Here is a 20,266-nt window from a genome sequence, read left to right as displayed (position 1 = left end):
GGGAGGATCATATGATTCTTGTTCTTTCTTTTGTTAATGTATCACATTGATTGATTTGTGGGTGTTGAACCAACCTTGCAGCCCAGGGATAAATCCCACTTGGTCGTGGTGAATAATCCTTTTAATGTACTGTTGGATCCTATTGGCTAGCATTTTGGTGAGAACTTTTGCATCCATGTTCATCAAGGATATTGGTCTGTAATTCTCCTTTTTGATGGGGTCTTTGTCTGGTTTTGGGATCAAGGTAATGGTGGCCTCATAAAACGAGTTTGGAAGTTTTCCTTCCATTTCTATTTTTTGGAACAGTTTCAGAAGAATAGGTATTAATTCTTCTTGAAATGTTTGGTAGAATTCCCCTGGGAAGCCATCTGGCCCTGGGCTCTTGTTTGTTGGGAGATTTTTGATGACTGCTTCAATTTCCTTAGTGGTTATACGTCTGTTCAGGTTTTCTATTTCTTCCTGGTTCAGTTTTGGTAGTTGATACATCTCTAGGAATGCATCCATTTCTTCCAGGTTATCTAATTTGCCGGCATAGAGTTGCTCATAGTATGTTCTTATAATTGTTTGTATTTCTTTGGTGTTGGTTGTGATCTCTCCTCTTTCATTCATGATTTTGTTGATTTGGGTCATTCCTTTTTCTTTTTGATTAAGTCTGGCCAGGGGTTTATCAATCTTGTTAATTCTTTCAAAGAACCATCTCCTAGTTTCGTTGATCTGTTCTACTGTTCTTTTGGTTTCTATTTCATTGATTTCTGCTCTGATCTTTATTATTTCTCTTCTCCTACTGGGTTTAGGCTTTATTTGCTGTGTTTTCTCTAGCTCCTTTAGGTGTAGGGTAAGTTTGTGTATTTGAGACCTTTCTTGTTTCTTGAGAAAGGCTTGTATTGCTATATACTTTCCTCTTAGGACTGCCTTTGCTGCATCCCAAAGATTTTGAATAGTTGTGTTTTCATTTTCATTGGTTTCCATGAATTTTTTTAATTCTTCTTTAATTTCCTGGTTGACCCATTCATTCTTCAGTAGGATGCTCTTTAGCCTCCATGTATTTGAGTTCTTTCCGACTTTCCTCTTGTGATTGAGGTCTAGTTTCAAAGCATTGTGGTCTGAAAATAGGCAGGGAAATGATCCCAATCTTTTGGTACCAGATGAGACCTGATTTGTGACCTAGGATGTGATCTATTCTGGAGAATGTTCCATGGGCACTAGAGAAGAATGTGTATTCTGTTGCTTTGGGATGGAATGTTCTGAATAGATCTGTGAAGTCCATTTGGTCCAGTGTGTCATTTAAAGCCTTTATTTCCTTGTTGATCTTTTGCTTAGATGATCTGTCCATTTCAGTGAGGGGGGTATTAAAGTCCCCCACTATTATTGTATTATTGTCAATGTGTTTCTTTGCTTTTGTTATTAATTGGTTTATATAATTGGCTGCTCCCATGTTAGGGGCATAGACATTTACAATTGTTAGATCTTCTTGTTGGATAGACCCTTTAAGTAGGATATAGTGCCCTTCGTCGTCTCTTATTACAGTCTTTGGTTTAAAATCTAATTTGTCTGATATAAGGATTGCCACCCCAGCTTTCTTTTGGTGTCCATTTGCATGGTAAATGGTTTTCCACCCCCCCACTTTCAATCTGGAGGTGTCTTTGGGTCTAAAATGAGTCTCTTGCAGATAGCATATCAATGGGTCTTATTTTTTAATCCAGTCTGATAGCCTGTGTCTTTTGATTGGGGCATTTAGCCCATTTACATTCAGGGTAACTATTGAAAGATAGGAATTTAGTGCCATTGTATTGCCTGTAAGGTGACTGTTACTGTATATTGTCTTTGTTCCTTTCTGGTCTATGTTGCTTTTAGGCTCTCTCTTTGCTTAGAGGACCCCTTTCAATATTTCTTGTAGGGCTGGTTTCGTGTTTGCAAATTCCTTTAGTTTTTGTTTGTCCTGGAAGCTTTTTATCTCTCCTTCAATTTTCAATGACAGCCTAGCTGGATATAGTATTCTTGGCTGCCTATTTTTCTCATTTACTGCTCTGAATATATCATGCCTGTCCTTTCTGGCCTGCCAGGTCTCTGTGGCTAGGTCTGTTGCCAATCTAATGTTTCTGCCATTGTACATTACAGATCTTTTGTCCCGAGCTGCTTTCAGGATTTTCTCTTTGTCTCTGAGACTCGTAAGTTTTACTATTCGACGTCGGGGTGTTGACCTATTTTTATTGATTTTGAGAGGGGTTCTCTGTGCCTCCTGTTTTTTGATGCCTGTTTCCTTCCCCAAATTAGGGAAGTTCTCTGCTATAATTTGCTCCAATATACCTTCTGCCCCCCTCTCTCTTTCTTCTTCTTCTGGGATCCCAATTATTCTAATGTTGTTTCGTCTTACCATATCGCCTATCTCTCGAATTCTGCCCTCGTGATCCAGTAGTTGTTTCTCTCTCTTTTTCTCAGCTTCTTGATTTTCCATCATTTGGTCTTCTATATCGCTGATTCTCTCTTCTGCCTCATTTATCTTAGCAGTTAGCGCCCCCATTTTTGATTGCACCTCATTAATAGCCTTTTTGATTTTGACTTGGTTAGATTTTAGTTCTTTTATTTCTCCAGAAAGGGTTTCTCTAATAACTTCCATGCTTTTTTCAAGCCCAGCTAGTATCTTTAAAATCATGATTCTGAACTCTAGATCCGACATCGTACTAATGTCTGGATTGAGTAGGTCCCTAGCAGTCAGTACTACCTCTTGTTCTTTTTGTTGAGGTGATTTTTTCCATCTTGTCATTTTGTCCAGAGAACAGATGAATGAGAGAACAAAATGCTAACAGGGTAACAACGTCCCCAGAGAATATACTCTAAACAAATCAGAAAAGACCTGAAGCCGGGGGAAAAGAAAGGGAAAGAAAGAAAAAAGAGAAAGAAAAAGGTAAAAGCAGACAAAAACAGAACAAAACAAACAAAAAAAACAGAATATGATCAAATATGATCAGGCTGGTGCATAGATCAGTGCCACACACTAGATTTTGGGTGTATTTTGGTCTGTTAGAAGAAAGTGCCTCCCAAATTTTTAAAGAAAGAAAAACTTACATATGTACAAAAATAAGGGTTGATACGTTGAAGGGATGGAATATGACTGTAAAGATGAAAATTATAAAAAATTTTATAAAAGGAATTGGTAAGAAGTTGTTTGAAAAAAGAAGAGGATTTAAGAAAAAAAAGAAAGGAAAGGGAGAGAATGTGATCAGGCAGGAGACTAGAACAAAGCCATACACTAGAGATTTCGGGTATATTTTGATCTGTTAGAAGAAACTGTATCTCAAAATTTTAAAGAGAGAACAAATTATATATATATATATATATATATGCCAAAAATAAGGGTAACTACTATGAAGGGATAGAATATGACTCTAAAAATGAAAAATAAAAATTTTTTTTTAAAAAAGGGATTGATAAGATGTTGGTTGAAAAAGGGAAAAATAAAAATTTAAAAAAATAAAAGACAGTTAAAAAAAATTAACTTTGAAAGACTAAAGAATCATGGTAAAAAAGCCATGAATTCTATGTGCTGTATTCCCCTAGCGCTGGAGTTCTGCCATTCTCATTGATCTGTAAACTTGGTCTTGGCTGGCTGTTCTTGCTGATCTTCTGGGGGAGGGGCCTGTTGCCGTGGTTTCCAAATGTCTCTGCCGGAGGCAAAATTGCCCCGCCCTGGCCGGTCCGGGCTAAGTAATCTACTCGGGTTTGCTCTCGGGAGCTTTTGTTTCCTGCAAGCTTTCCATGCAGCTTTGGAGGCCGAGAGTGAAAATGGCAGCCTCCCAATCTCTGCCCCGGAGGAGCTGAGAACTCGGGGCCCCGCTCCTCAGTGAGCCCCCAGAGAAAAGCAGTCAATCACTCCCGTCTCCCCATCCCCGGCGGCACACCACACTCACCTTGCCTGTGACAGAGCGTTTCTATCTTTGGCACCCGACTCCGTGTGGAGTCTCCCAAACCCAGCAGATCCCTGCGGTGCGCTCCCGCACCGCTCCTCCCAGGGGAGGAAGGGGAGTCTCCCCGGATCTGCCGCTTGTTGGGTCCCTGCTGGAGGAGCAGTGGCCCAGTTGTGCCGCGGATCACGGTTTATGGCAACCCCGAGCTGAGAGCCTGCGCCTCAGCTCCGTCTCTGCAGCCTGCTTCCCCACTCTGATACCTGGGAGCTCTGCCGCACTCAGGCACCCCCAGTCTTTCTGTGACCCCGACGGTCCTGAGACCACACTGTCCCGCGAGGCTTCCACCCCCCGCTCAGCCACCAGATCGAGGTCCCTCAGCGGAGCTGACTTCTAAAAGTTCCGATTTTGTGCTCCGCGGCTCTATCACTTGCCGGTAGCGGCTGACAGAGGCCCCCTCCCCGCCGTCTATCCTCCCAAATATCGCTTTGGATTCACTTCTCCGCACGTCCTACCTTCCAGAAAGTGGTCGCTTTTCTGTTCAGAGAGTTGTTGCTATTCTTTTCTTCGATCTTCTGTTGAGTTTGTAGGTGTTCAGAATGGTCTGATCCCTATCCAGCTGAATTCCTGAGACCAGACAAAATCCAGGTCTCCTACTCCTCTGCCATCTGCTCCTCTCCACCACCTTTTCTGTTTAAATCTCTTAATTATGAAACAGAATTAGAAATCCATAAGAAAATAATTATCATCTTTTAGGGAAAATGCTGTAAAACGGAGGGAATAATGCAGGGAATAATGAAATTTTAAAATGAAGCAACCAAATTAAGTCTACAGAGCCAGCAGAAAAGAACAGATCTGACACTGAGAAATTGTATCAGTAATGTGGAAGGCAAACATGATAAGCTCATCTCAAATGCTAAACGAGGGTGAAAAATGTTCAGAATGATGAGAGAGAAGATGTTAGATGTACAAAGCACAGAGCTGGACACTACCAAATAACTTGAAGTGTTCTTGGGGAAGAAGAACTCATGCAAAAGCTTGAAAGAAAACAGTAAAAACTTAGGCAGCTTTGGTATTTTTTCTTTGACATGGTAAAACCAGGGTAACCTTATACTTCCCTGTAGAAGCCCATAGAATAACATCCACTGATTTTTGAGAGGAAGAGCCTGTGACCCCACTTTATTGTATAGGGCCAGGTTATGAATATTTTATGAATGAAGGTGATGGAAAGGACATAAATATGCAGGAACTCAAAAAATGCCGCTCACAAAACTTACTTGAATATCTATACCATCCATTGAGAAAATAATTTCATTAAGAATTATAATTACTATAAATTGATATAGCATAAAAATTAAATTATATTATAAAATTTATATAACATAACATAATAAATTAAAAATATAAGAGTGGGCTTTGTCCCGCAAAAGAACTTATATCATTTCTCTTGGCTGGGTAGAATCTCCAGCCTGGACAAAGCTTTACTCTGATGTTCTTTTCTTAGCTTCTTTTAACCCTAGTCTTACTCAGATCCCAGAAAGTATTTTACTCACCTCAACCTCCTTCCTAAACCCCAAAACTTAGATGAACTCTCTTACCTTGTTTGATGAAGACTACAGGTGCCATAGTGCTTTTGTCTTTCAACACTCCTAAACAGTGTAAAATGCTTCCTTTGCATTCTTGGAAATCCTTCCTGAGAAAATTATATTACATTACATTGGATTTTTTCCATAAAAAATAATATATGCACTATAGAAAATAGTATAGTAAAAATACAGAAAACAAAAAAGAAAAAGTAAAATTCTTCTAAATTTACCACCCAGAAGGGATATTGTGTCTTTATCTTTTACATCTATTCTCATCTTCATAAGCCTTCCTATGGGAAGCAGAATTTTGGTCCCCATGACTGTCATGCCCTGGTATCATGCTTAGTTTTTCTTGCTTATTTGAGTTGTTTTATGAATACATCTGTGATTCTACGACATAATGTTAAATAAAAGTGTAGGCTACTAATCAGTGAAAATTATTGCATCTGAATTTTTACTGATACGTAAAAAGACTAGAAGGAAAAATAGACTAGATATATACTAGAGCAATACTTATATATATATATATATATGAACATATTAACAATGGTTATCCCTGGATGATGGATTTAGAATTGTAATTTGCTACACGGCAATAGAAAGCAAATACATAAACCCTTACAAATAAATAACAGAGAATAGACTTGCCAGTTAACTATATCTTCATTTCTTTTAATTTAAACAGTTTATTTGCAAACATTGAAGTCTATTCAAAATTTAGTTCTCCCTCAGCCTTGGTCTAAAAAATTGTGGATGACTATTCCACAATATTTGGAATATTTGCTCTTCACATTCAAGAATATGGCCTGCTAAAATCTTCTTTTATGCATACAAATACAATATTGTAGTTTGTCTTGGAAAATTACCAGTCATTTAGAATTTAAGTTTTACCCCTTCCCTACCTCAAGAAAATACGTAGGTAAATGAGGATGGGCTTACTGTGTTCTCATGGCAACAGTGACAAAAAGATCCTGGATTCCTTATAGCATCCTTTGGATGCCTAGTGGTTTCTATGATGGGATGACAGATAACCACTGAGATCCCATGGGCTCCATGTGGCCTTTGAGATACTTATAAAGTTTGTCTTTGAGTTTAGTTCAGTATTAATACTTTCAACATTTTTGTTTATTTTAATTTTAATTATCTGGAATTTATTTGATTACATTTATAAAATGAAATGCCAATTAGCCACATTTCTGAAAACTTAATTTCTTCAATATCACTTTCTCAGTGTTCCATTTCTTTCTCACCTCCTTATAATACTTGCCAGTTTCCATGCCTCTCCATTGTCATCACTAAAGTAATTAAGAAAATTAAACAGTGACAACAACAAAATTACCTTCAAAAGAACTGACATATTTGGAATATTTGCTCTTCACATTCAAGAATATGGCCTGCTAAAATCTTCTTTTATGCATACAAATGCAATATTGTAGTTTATTCATGTAGCTTTTGTATGCTTGTTATAAGGATTAATATACTTTATTGATTTTTTTGAAAGAGAATTCTTGTGGACTTGTCAATTCTACTCTTCCTATTGTCTGTTATTTCTGATTTTGTCCTTATTATCTTCTTTCTTTTTTTGAAACAGACTTCTTGCATGGACTATATGCTGCTTTTATTTCTGTTTTGTTTATTTTTCTCTTTTTTTGAGGTATAATTGACATATAACATTGTTAATTTCAGGTGCACAACATAATGAACTCATTTACTCATTTTTTTACATGTTCACTCCACCTACTCTAATCCCAACCACCATCACGTCTTGCCTGTGACAGTGCAACAGTCTATTAATGGCTTTTCTGCCTGTGACTTTATCTTCTTAAAATCCATGGCTCACATTACAGACTTACACAGTCTGATCGAAAATATTATAAAATGCAGATTTCCAATAGGAGTTTCCTTGAGACAGCCCTGATATTTAACCTCTTGAGAACCATACTAGAATAACGTGTTGGGAAGAGAAGAGGGGGAGGTTCTGCTTACAAAGTACTCAGTATAACACATTGTTTTTGAGAAGTTTACTAAATTGTACATAAGGGATTAGTAATTAAAAAGCAAACCAGTTCTTTGATCTAGCATGCCTGAAGGATAGGGAGAAATGGCAACTGGCTTATTATGGAGTTGTTATAATGGAAAAGGACAGGAGAATGACATGTTAAAGACAACTCAGAGATCCCAAATACATAGAAAGTGTGTGTGTGTGTGTGCGTGTGTGTGTGCACGCGTGTGTGTGTGTGCGCGCGTGCCTGTGTGTTTATATGTGTCTTTGCCTGTGTTTATAATGCTTTAAGTTTTACAGTCTCTCAGCTTGGGTTGCACACAGACAAGTTATGTAGGTCTTGCCAAACTACCACCTATAAAATTTTTATAGTTTGTTTTACTGTTGCCACGTATTTTGTTTATGTTGAGTGTTTTTTCGGATTTTGTCCTACTTCAAAGGTTTGCTGTGCTCAGTCTACATTGAAATACATTAGTTATTAGATAAAATGATGGTACTTATAGCGTTGAAGCTTCATGACAGCTACAAATATAGTATTAAATCACGGTGTGCACACATATAGTTTTAGATGGGAGGTTCTGTGACCATATAGTGTTTGGCTGTATCAGAAAAAGTGTACCGTCCTACACTGTAAGACGATATTTGAAAAGCCTGTCTTGGTACAAAACTCCATGGTCCATAAAACTCTCCAGGAAAAAAAATAGTTTGATTTATATCATATATTTTTCTCTTTTGATCCCAGGGAGGGGGAAAGAGAGACTTTCTGGCATTTATGTTGGCAGTTTAGAAGAAAAGAAATATTTTATAAGAATTAACTTGAAGACTTTCTTAGGTTTTATATAAAACATAAATATTGTGTGTATGATGCAGGGAAACAATCTTGTAAATAAAATATAAAAAATATGTACCAAAATACTTTAGTAGGGAAAAATATGATAGTGTTGGAACATACAAAGTTTCATTACTACTTCTTTGGGAGAATGTACATGCCTTGTCTTATATATTAGTGTTTGTAAATACACATATACTAAGTTTGTAGTGATAAAATATTTTATATCAATGAAGGCAAACAATTTTTTTCAACACTATATTTTCGAGTGTTCCGTATTCTATATTGTATAGCTATATTATAGAATTATAAGTATCTGTGTAGATATATACCTATATCCTAAATCTATTTTTTGAATGTAGTATATTCTTATACATGAAAAAGATTGTTGGTATGATATTTTGAAATCCCAGGCTGAAAGCCTAGTTGCTGCACAGAGATAAATGTTTGAGAGACATGTTCTACATGCTTACTTAAATATTATCATATACTGTTAAATTGTTTTCCTAAGTATTATATCTAGTTTGAGAGAAATGCGGAAGACATTTCTTCTCAACATACTTTACGATAAAGTCCATTTATTTCAGACTGATAACACTACAGAAGTGCCTTTTTAAAAGTGTTAAAATTATATATTAGGAATTATAAACTAGAACTAGAATATATCCAGGTAAATTCTTTTTCAAAAACATCCTTGCTATACAAAAATATATGCAGTAGGATTGTACAACATAGTGACCCAGCCTGTCCATTTGACGTGGTCTAATATTCTGAAATATAATTTACGTACTTTGTTTCAAGATTTATCAACAGACAAGGCTTCCCCTTCACGTGGCCTACAAGGCAGGCAGGATCCTGTGTCTACTTCTCCAGCCTCGTTCTATGCCTTATTTATTCTGACATGGCTGAAGCGCATGCCTTTTGAGAGTTCTATCGACATTTGCATACTTGGATGAAATAAAGGCACACTGAAAATCTTTACTGACCTTAAAGAAACATTGATTAGTGGGAAAGTGATAGGGAACTAGCCATTCTGTTTAAGTCTCATATATATCAAATAGACCTCAAACCGATGAATCTCGTAAATGTTTTACAGCGTTCTCTTTCACTTTGCTTCTCTTTGTATTTTTTTCTCTGTCTCTCTTGCTTGCTTTCTCTGAGAAAAATCTTAAGTCCTAAATATCCAAAGATGAGGATATTACGTGAGGACTCCACTGGTGATTCATACCTGATTAGTGTTATTTCTTCTGTTTCATTTTTCTTCATACAGTGTTGATGCTCAGTTAGAATACCATGTGGTATGTTACTTATCATGGAAAGTACACTAGGCCCTACCACCTCCCCATACTGAGGGCAGATGCTGTGTGCCATTAAGTTCATCATTATGGATTCATGGTATCACTTAATGAGAGGTCCTGTAGAGCGCTTAGTATCATCAAGCTGACAATAGAAATATGTGTTTTATTTTGCTGTTTGAATATTACAATATCTGCACAGGAACGAATATGGCAAAACTCATTTAGAGTTTTTTTCTAATGTGCCAAGATTCTTGATTTAAAATGGATTGAGCAGGGGAAAGTGTGTTGTAATGATAAAAACACAGAATTGGAATTATTATGGACCTTAGTTCAAGAACCTATATCTGCCATTCCGTACATGCTTATGATTATAGAAAATTACTTAATCTTTCAATTTCCAGATTTTTACAGGTAATAACATTATCATTTGTCTTACAAGGCTACCGTATTAATTATATGAGCAATCAGGACAGTCTAGGGTTTTATTTTGGGATGTGTGTGTGTGTGTGTGTGTGTGTGTGTGTGTGTGTAGAGAGAGAGACAGAGAGACAGAAACAGAGACAGAGAGATTTATTATAAGGAACTGGCTTACATAATTATGATGGCTGACAAGTCCTAACATCTTCAGGATGAGTCCACAAGCTGGAGACACAGGAGAGTCTATGATATAGTGCTAAGGCAAAGGCCAGTGATTTTGAAGCCCAGGAAAAGCGAGTGTTTCAATTTGATTGCAAAGGCAAGAAGAAGCCCGTGTCCCAGTTCAAAGTCAGTCTGTCAAGAGGAATTCTCTCTTACTCAGGGAGGGGACGGCCTTTTGCTCTATTCACCTTCAACTGATTGGATGAGGCCCACCCAAAATAGTGAGGGCAAGGTCTTTACTCAATATACCAATTCAAATGTTAATCTCACCCAGAAACACCTACCATAGCATTTAACTAAATATCGGGACAGGTTGACACATAAATTAACCATCACAGTATGAAATGCCATATGAAGATACATTTTCGAATCTTTCTCCATCCCTAAAGAAGACTTGACTAATCCAGAGTTACAGACCTAGATCATACAAGGAGGACTCAACAGTGTCTCATTTATCTGTTGCATTCATTCATTTTAACTGGGGCAGAGCTCAGCATTCTACTTTGGGGTTAGATTATATTCTGACTGTCTCTCAAATTTCAGGAAAATATAAGAACAACAATCTGCAAGCAGACCTTCCATTCAGTCAGTCCACAGGCCTATATTGAACACTTCCCACAAACTAAGGACTGTGGTAGGACAAAAGTATGAGTAAGACAAGTCTGCCACACTCATAGGCTTAGAGAAATATTCCCCCTGTTGGAATTCCTCCTTGAATATGTCATCAGTAGGCTTTAAAACTATCTTTTATATAGAAGATAAACTTTCTCCTTTTTAAACTATGTTCTATTTTAGTGATCTTAACCCTAATTTTATTTTCTTTTTTTTAGCAGCAGAAACTTTTTCTTTCCATACAGAACTGTACATGGAATTTCAGTATTAATCAAAAAAATTTCACTGGAGCTGGTGTTTGGCAGGAGTAAGGAAAAGGGCCCGATGCCTGTTCATGTACTTGGCTTCTCTTGTCAACACCCTCCCCCATCCCTCTAGCCACAGCAGCCCTGGGGGTGTAGGGAACCAAGTTTAAAAACTATTCATCTATTTAATATTCTTGCCAATGCTTTATGTATTATATGTAAAAACTTTAAGGCAGGTTTGGCTATTTTCTTCCAATTTCCCTAGGACTTATTTTGTGTTCAATTATTTCTCTTCATTCTTCATAGAGTTGTTTGTTTTTAATCTCATTTCTCTCTTTATGCTATTCAATAGTTTTGTGTTTCAAGCATGTTATGTGCTTAGTAGTGTGTTCCTTTATGGAAGGTTCAGAGGATCATTATGACCTCCAGAAACTTGCAATTTTGCTGAAGAGGAAAAGCATGTATTTTTGAAATATTTAAACAAGGTAAGACAAAACAAGTCATGTAGAGAAAAAGTGTACCGTAAGGTTGTTTCCAGAGATTGGCATGAATATTTCATCAAGTATCAAGAATATCGTACTTTTACAGTTGGAATGCCAAGATCCAGAGTGTTAAGAGATTTCTCAAAAAAAAAAAAAAAGATATTTCTCAAGTAAGCCTTAGCAATCACCTGTCTCCTTGAGATTTATTTCATCTGATTTACCTTTTATTTTTGTAGGTAGCAAAGCAAAAGGGAATGGATGGCAGTAAGTGCCAAAAAATGTTTAATGTGTAAGAGGCCTAAGCTTCTTAATATTTGAATATTCAGTCTTTTATTTCCAACAGCTTTGTGTCTACCTCTTGGACTCTAGGAGAGTCCTAGCCTATCTCCTAGAAGGTTTGTTTTAAAGATAGAGCTCTAGTGAGAGTAAAGTAATGAATTCACAAAAGATTGTGTGTGTTTAGGAGGGCAATGGATTTTCCAGAAAGACATTTTTGCTGTTATTGTTGTAAAGTTGTAATTGAAGGAGACAGCTTTTGAAAGCAGAAGGTGTTGTTACTGTGAATAAATGAGAATGTTTATAGAGGGAAGGAGTATTTTTAAAAAATATTTTTCTGTGGATTAAAAATGCATTTACACAGTTTATCTCTTTTGCCATTCACACCAAAGGCTTAGTGAAGATGTGTATTTAACTATAACATCAGTTCCAAGATTGCTGCCTAGAGAAACGTGGCGATATGCAGAGACTGGGCTCTCTCTCTGGGTCTTATAATACTGGACACGAGTATGCACTTGAACGTATTTTAGAGAATATCCTTTTTCATGCACTGCATACCTAGTAGCTGTGCCATTCTAACTAAAAGGTTCAGAAGTAAAAATATCAAATTATGACTTACCTTTTGTTCAAAGTTAACTTTTAAAGTACATGAAAGTTTACCAATGTAGTCCTAGAAGTCAATGGCCCCACTAATTCCAAGCCCCACTCATTCAGTGTATGTTCATTAAGTACCTTCAGTAAACAAGGCACGCTGGTTTTTTTGTGTTTTAGTTTAGTTGTGTTTGTGTGTTTGTGTGTTTCTTTGTTTTTACACTGGGGAATTATATGGGGTGAGGAAAGAGTGGACATGGGGATTCTAGTCTAAAAGACTTGGTTTTCTAGTGACTCGGAGACTAGCAAGCTGTTTCCTTTAGCTGCTTCCATCTGTGAAACAAGAGGTTTCAAATTACTCTCTGAACTTCCTTCCAACTGCAACATTCTGTGAGTTTGTAGTGTTTTTTTTTTAAAAAAACTATATCAAAGAAGATACATTAATTGCAGTGTCCTGTAACTTGGCTAATCTCACAGGATATTTGGGATAATCACAGTGGAAGAACAGGTGTGAAGTGACACCGTGGTGGTTCCACCTCTACCGTATGTTGGCAAAACGACAAATAGTAGGGAAATCAGTAACATCAAACATACAGATACGTATGCAAAAACACCGTTATCATCGGTGCGCAAAAATACTCGTGCTTTTTTGAACCGTATTTGTGGTACATATGTCATTAAGGCTTTTTTTGTCTAGTGCTTAACCAACCACTAATATATAACTGACAGTGGATGCTAAGAGGGTGTGCCATGCCCCCGGGGAAACCCATCAACCATTTGGTGGCAGGCCAATTAAGTCGGATCCCTTTGAACTTGGAGAGGACAGCGATTTGCCCTAAGTAGGTGAAGCCAAGTCTGAATACGTGCTTGCCGTTCCTGCTCACAGTGCCACTGCCCTCACCCACATCTGACAGCTTGCAGAATGCCGGGTCTAATGATACGGTGCCCCACCTAACATTGTTCCTACCAAAGGACACTTGCTATAACAAAGGAGGTGCAACAGTGAACTTGCATTTACCACATGCCCCACCATCCAAAAGCCACAAACCTGATACAATAGTGGAATAATATTAATCATGAAAGGTTCAGCTAAGGCACCACTTTAGGGGGACAGAACCTCAGGATTGGAGTACTGACCTCCAGGATGAATATTGTATGCTAAACCAACAGCCAACAGAAGATGTTGTGCCCACCGTAGGTAGAACACACAGCTCTGGGAAAAAGGGTGAGCCCTTTTTACAATCGGTCACAGTGCCGCACTAGTGGATTTGTGCTTCCTTTCCCTACCACCTTAGACTTTGCCAGTTAGAATCCTGATTCTTGAGGCATATGGGGAGGGGTAGTTCTGTCCGTAACCCATAAAGAGTCCTACTCAACTGGAAGCTATATTTGGTTCACACGTGATCTGGTTATCATACATTTTTCACTACAGTGGAGTAGCAAAGATGGCAAGGGATGCTGTACTTGTCACCATGAGGAGGTAGGGCTGCCACTTCATAATCTGAGCAAAGAGAAATATGTCTAGTACTAAAATGTGCTCCATGCCCAGAGATGAGTGGGAAATTACATCAACTAAGATTCCATAAGAGCAAGGAAACCAAGGGCCTGATCACTTGGGATCAAAGTCTGGGTCACCTCACAAGGCAGCAACCTAGACCAGCTGACGTGCCAGTGGAATATGAGAAAAATCTAGAATGAGTGGAAGAGGAGAGTGAGGAACATCAACTCAGGCCCCTAGGATCACGGGAATATTGGATATTGTAGCATGGTTCGTGACCTCAATTGGGGGAATTGCATCTGGCCATCACTTTGAAGGATTATACTTGAACTCCCTCTTAGGGAAGATAGGAGGATGCTGTTTTATATGCTACGTGGATATCAGGAAATGATGGAAGTGCAAGTTCTGCAAGGGGTTGCCTGTCCTGGGCCCAGGTGATATACTTTTCTATACTGGCTCAACCTTAACCTCTGCTCACATTTTCCTACTTGCTCAATGGAGGGCTCCAGATAACTGCCACCATTGTCACCTGTGTCCTAACACCACCAGCTGTATCGGCCTCCCACAGGGTGAAGACTAGGTATTAACATGCCCCCAATGGCATCTACCCTGGAAAGATCCAGAGTGGTTATGGCACCTCTAACCAGATCTAGGACAGTTCTGTCTCCACTGGGATATTGCTTCCCCAGTAGCCTCCCTGAAGAGACAACTGGAAGTGCAGAGGAGTTAATGTCCCATAGGATGACTCTTTACCAATGAACTACTGTAGAAGGAACTGGCGTATAAATGTTTCTTCTTCCATCTAATAAATTTTTCCAAGGTGCATTAGTTCCATATAATTTATCTAGAGCTGTTTCCCGTGACCAAGTAACCAGCCGTGTTTTCTTGTGAAGTTCTGCCCAAATCAGTAACCTCCCACTTGATGTTTGCTTTCTCTTTCCCCTGCAACACTTCTCTTCTTACCTCCCCCGTGCTTGCTAACCCGGGACTGCTTGATCTCAGCTTGCTTTCTAGAGAATCTGGCTTGAACTACAAAGCAAGGTTCTTCAATGTCAAAGTTTTGCTCACTGAGTAACAAATTAAAATATAGTATAAACAACCCTTGCCTTCTCAAATGAAAAGTTTCCTGATTTGGGTACACCCACGTACCCGCTATCTTTATCTATTTTAATGCATTGATGTAATTAATGTCTTTCATTTTTCTTAAACTTACAACCATTCTCTTACTATGTCCCATTTTGTTTTCTAACTTTTTCATTACTCTGCTCTGGTTTATTATACCTTTATTCTATAGTCCCCTGTATTTGAGGTTTTTTCAATGCAGAGAAACTTTATGTTGGTTGTTTTTCCCTCTCAGAACGTGTAGCTGTTCAGTGCCATCTTTTAGAACAAATGCGCAGTGAATGCCAGGTTTCATCTGTATATTGCTGTATATAATTTTTGACATATTGGAGGAGTGTAATGAATTTTAAACAGCAGACTATGGACACCTTTCAGCTTACTTTGAGTCACTCCCTAAGAACACTAAACTTTTCTCACAGCGCTTTGCCGGGCTTCTGTAGGGAAGGAGATGTACCCCATCCCAGTATCCTATAACATGGTCAGCGGCTTCACTATCACCCTTCCTACCCTCCCTCGCCACATCTCCTTTCATTATTCTTTCTGATAAGGATTCAGAGACAACATAAATTGTAGACCCGTGGTGCATCTATTAGTATTAAAAAGGAATACTTGACTAACATTTTCATTATAACTGTATATTGGAAGTAAAGCCTGACCCCTTACATATTAAGTTGATATATCACACTTGCTATCTATCTCACATCTGACATAATTGTCTAGATTCTTCTAGACTTAGATATCTCAAGCTTTTGGATTTATTTGTGTTGGTGGTTGTTGTTTTGTCCTGACTTTGAATACTCTGCCATTTGAGTGCACACAGAGAACTCGACTCCCATTCTCCAGCCTCCCCCCTGTCTCAACTTGGGTCATGAACTTATTTTATTCTTATTGTCTATTAATTAATCACTTCTTTTCCCATGAATGTTGTGTGATGGAACCTAATCTATGGAAAAGTTAAGAATGAGATTAATGTTCACAAAAATTGTGAAGACCTCAGATAAAAGAGCAGCAGTACCATACTGCATCGCCATTGAAACAAAACAAAGGCAGCTACAAACATTTGAAAGCAAGTCACATTTTTGCACACCGTCCATTATTCTTGCATTTAACAGGATGTTGAAGATTCTACATCTTCTGAATTTATTAGCTTGGTATTTAGCATGTTTCACAGCCAAAATAGCAAAGAAGTTTCATTATTGCTAGTTGAATTAGCCTCATGAAAATGTTGTTGGTAAAAGGTTACAGAAATGAGTAAGAGATCTAACCAAGCAGCATATTAGACCATTTATCATTATAATTTAAAAAGGCATTCTGATGATTTGAATTAACTTGGATAAAGCGTGAGAATTAGATAAAAGGTAATAATTAAAACCTAAATGGCATGATTAGCCTTTCCTTTTGATAAAGAAAAGCCAAAACATATGCATACTGCATTTACTTAAATTGTCTTCTTGAGAGAAACTGAGGCCAATAAATCATATCTGATTATACCATTTATGGGCTTTTAAAAAATTTTATAGCAGGATGCCTGGGTGGCTCAGTCGGTTAAGCATCTGCCTTCAGCTCGGGTCATGATCCCAGGGTGCTGGGATCGAGTCCCGCATGGGGCTCTCTGTTCAGCAGAGAGTCTGCTTCTCTGCCTGCTGCTCCCCCTGCTTGTGCTCTCTCTCTCTCTCTCTGACAAATACATAAAATCTTAAAAAAACATTTTTACAGCTATATATATATAAACTGGGTTACTTGAATATCTTGTGATTCCTTCAGACATAGTCAGAAAGCCCTTCCCACATTATTTTTTTTTCCACATTATTTTATTTTGGATGACTGAAGCCTAGAATTTAGCTGTTTTTCTATTGAGGTTTTAGTGTTTCTTTTATAACTGAATGTCATATATATATATACACACACACACATATATATATATTAAGGATAGTTAAGTTTTTGTCATCTTTGTGAAGTTTTTATCAGTGAAACATTTATTTAACTTGTATTTTTTTTACCTCTTTGACATACAGAACTTTTTTTTCATGTTGTCCTTTCAGTGTTTTTTGTTTGTTTGTTTTTAAATTTTATTTTGTTATGTTAGTCACCATACAGTACATCATTAGTTTTTTTTTTATTTTTTTATTGTTATGTTAATCCCCATACATTACATCATTAGTTTTAGATATAGTGTTCCATGATTCATTGTTTGTGCATAACACCCAGTGCTCCATGCAGAACGTGCCCTCCTCAATACCCATCACCAGGCTAACCCATCCCCCCACCCCCTCCCCTCTAGAACCCTCAGTTTGTTTCTCAGAGTCCATAGTCTCTCATGGCTCATCTCCCCTTCCGATTTCCCCCCCTTCATTTTTCCCTTCCTTCTCCTAATGTCCTCCATGCTATTCCTTATGTTCCACAAATAAGTGAAACCATATGATAATTGACTTTCTCTGCTTGACTTATTTCACTTAGCATAATCTCTTCCAGTCCCATCCATGTTGATGTAAAAGTTGGGTATTCATCCTTTCTGATGGCTGAGTAATATTCCATTGTATATATGGACCACATCTTCTTTATCCATTCATCTATTGAAGGGCATCTCAGCTCTTTCCACAGTTTGGCTATTGCAGACATTGCTACTATGAACATTGGGGTACATATGGCCCTTCTTTTCACTACATCTGTGTCTTTGGGGTAAATACCTAGTAGTACAATTGCTGGGTCATAGGGTAGCTCTATTTTTAATTTTTTGAGGAACCTCCACACTATTTTCCAAAGTGGCTGTACCAACTTGCATTCCCACCAACAGTGTAAGAGGGTTCCCCTTCCTCCATAACCTCTCCAACGTTTGTTGTTTCTTGCCTTGTCAATTTTTACCATTCTAACTGGTGTAAGGTGGTATCTCAATGTGGTTTTGATTTGAATTTCCCTGATGGCTAATGATGATGAACATTTTTTCATGTGTCTGTTAGCCATTTATATGTCTTCTTTGGAGAAGTGTCTACTCATGTCTTCTGCCCATTTTTTTACTTGATTATTTGGTTTTTTGGGTGTTGAGTTTGAGAAGTTCTTTATAGATCTTGGATACCAGCCCTTTATCTGTAGTGTCATTTGCAAATATCTTCTCCCATTCTGTGGGTTGCCTCTTTGTTTTGTTGACTGTTTCCTTTGCTGTGCAGAAGCTTTTTATCTTGATAAAGTCCCAAAAGTTCATTTTTGCTTTTGTTTCTCTAGCCTTTGGAGATATATCTTGAAAGAAGTTGCTGTGGCTGATGTCAAAGAGGTTACTGCCTATGTTCTCCTCTAGGATTTTGATGGATTCCTGTCTCACATTGAGGTCTTTCATCCACTTTGAGTTTATCTTTGTGAATGGTGTTAGAGAATGGTCGAGTTTCATTCTTCTGCATGTGGCTGTCCAATTTTCCCAGCACCATTTGTTGAAGATACTGTCTTTTTTCCATTGCATATTTTTTCCTGCTTTGTCAAAGATTATTTGACCATAGAGTTGAGGGTCCATTTCTGGGTTCTCTATTCTGTTCCATTGGTCTATATGTCAGTTTTTGTGCCAGTACCATGCTGTCTTGGTGATCACTGCTTTGTGATATAGCTTGACATCGGGCAACGTGATGCCCCCAGCTTTGTTTTTCTTTCTCAACATTTCCTTGGTGATTCAGGGTCTTTTCTGATTCCATACAAATATAGGATTGTTTGTTCCAGCACTTTGAAAAATGTCATTGGAATTTTGATCGGGATGGCATTGAAGGTATAGATTGCATAGACATTTTAACGATGTTTATTCTTCCGATCCGTGGGCATGGAATGTTTTTCCATCTTTTTGTGTCTTCTTCAATTTCTTTCATGAGTGTTCTGTAGTTCCAAGAGTAGAGTTCCTTTACCTCTTTGGTTAGGTTTATTCCGAGGTATCTTATGGTTTTTGGTGCTATTATAAATGGAATCGTTTCTCTAATTTCTCTTTCTACAGTTGCATTGTTAGTGTATAAGAAAGCAACTGATTTCTGTGCATTCCTGCCACATTACTGAATTGCTGTATGAGTTCTAGTAATTTGGGGGTGGAGTCTTTTGGGTTCTCCACATAAAGTATCATGTCGTCTGCAAAAAGAGAGAGTTTGACTTCTTCTTTGCCAATTTGAATACCTTTTATTTCTTTTTGTTGTCTGATTGCTGTTGCTAGGACTCCTAGTACTATGTTGAACAATATTGGCGAGAGTGGGCATCCTTGACATGTTCCTGATCTTAAGGGAAAGGCTCTCAGCTTTTCCCCATTGAGGATGATATTCGTTGTGGGTTTTTCATAGATGGATTTTATGAACTTGAGGAATGTTCCCTCTATCCCTATACTCTGAAGAGTTTTAATCAGGAAAGGATGCTGTATTTCGACATACGGAACTTTAATGTTTGTGTGACCTAAGCTATTCATATCTTCCTCTGTGTTAAAATTATTTTTTTATTTTAATTCCAGTGTAGTTGACATACAGTGTTATATTAATTTTAGGTGTACAATATAGTAGTTCAGCAATTCCATATGTTACTCAGTGCTCATCAAGGTAAATGTACTCTTAGTCCCCTTCACCTATTTCACCCATCCCTCCCTCCACATACCTCCCCTTTGGTAACCATCTGTTTGTTCTCCATAGTTAAGAGTCTGTATATTGGTTTGTCTCTTTTTTTGTTTTGTTTCTTAAATTCCACATATGAGTGAAATCATATGGTATTTGTCTTTCTCTGACTGGTTTATTTCATTTAGCATTATACTCTGTAGATCCATTCATGTTGTTGGAAATGGCAACATTTCATTATTTTTATGATTGAATAATATTCCATTATATATATATGTATATGTATATATATGTGTATATATATATGTGTATATGTATATATATGTATATATGTATATATATGTGTGTGTATATATACCACTTCTTTTTTTTTTAAAGATTTTATTTATTTATTTGAGAGAGAGTAAGCGAGAGAAAGAGAGACCACAAGCAGGGGGGAACAGCATGCAGAGGGAGAGGAGAAGCAGACTCCCCACTGAGCAGGGAGCCCGATGTGGGGCTCAATCCCAGGACCCCAGGATCATGATCTGAGCAGAAGGCAGACGTCTAACTGACTGAGCCACCCAGGCTCCCTAAACCACTTCTTTAGCCATTCATCTATTGATGGACATTTGGCTGCTTC

The 20,266-nt window shown here is 37.8% G+C and overlaps 1 protein-coding gene across 8 annotated transcripts in view; it reads left to right on the top strand.

The window, feature by feature from the left end:
- The window catches only part of INPP4B (inositol polyphosphate-4-phosphatase type II B), a 797,414-nt gene that overhangs the window by 603,332 nt on the left and 173,816 nt on the right, over positions 1-20,266 (top strand). The gene's annotated exons all lie outside the window — the stretch shown is intronic.

Source organism: Phoca vitulina, unplaced genomic scaffold (assembly GCF_004348235.1).
Source record: "Phoca vitulina isolate PV1807 unplaced genomic scaffold, GSC_HSeal_1.0 scaffold14, whole genome shotgun sequence".
Lineage (NCBI taxonomy): Eukaryota > Metazoa > Chordata > Mammalia > Carnivora > Phocidae > Phoca > Phoca vitulina.
Note: the sequence above shows the minus strand (reverse complement) of the source record. Positions and strands in the feature narration are given on the sequence as shown.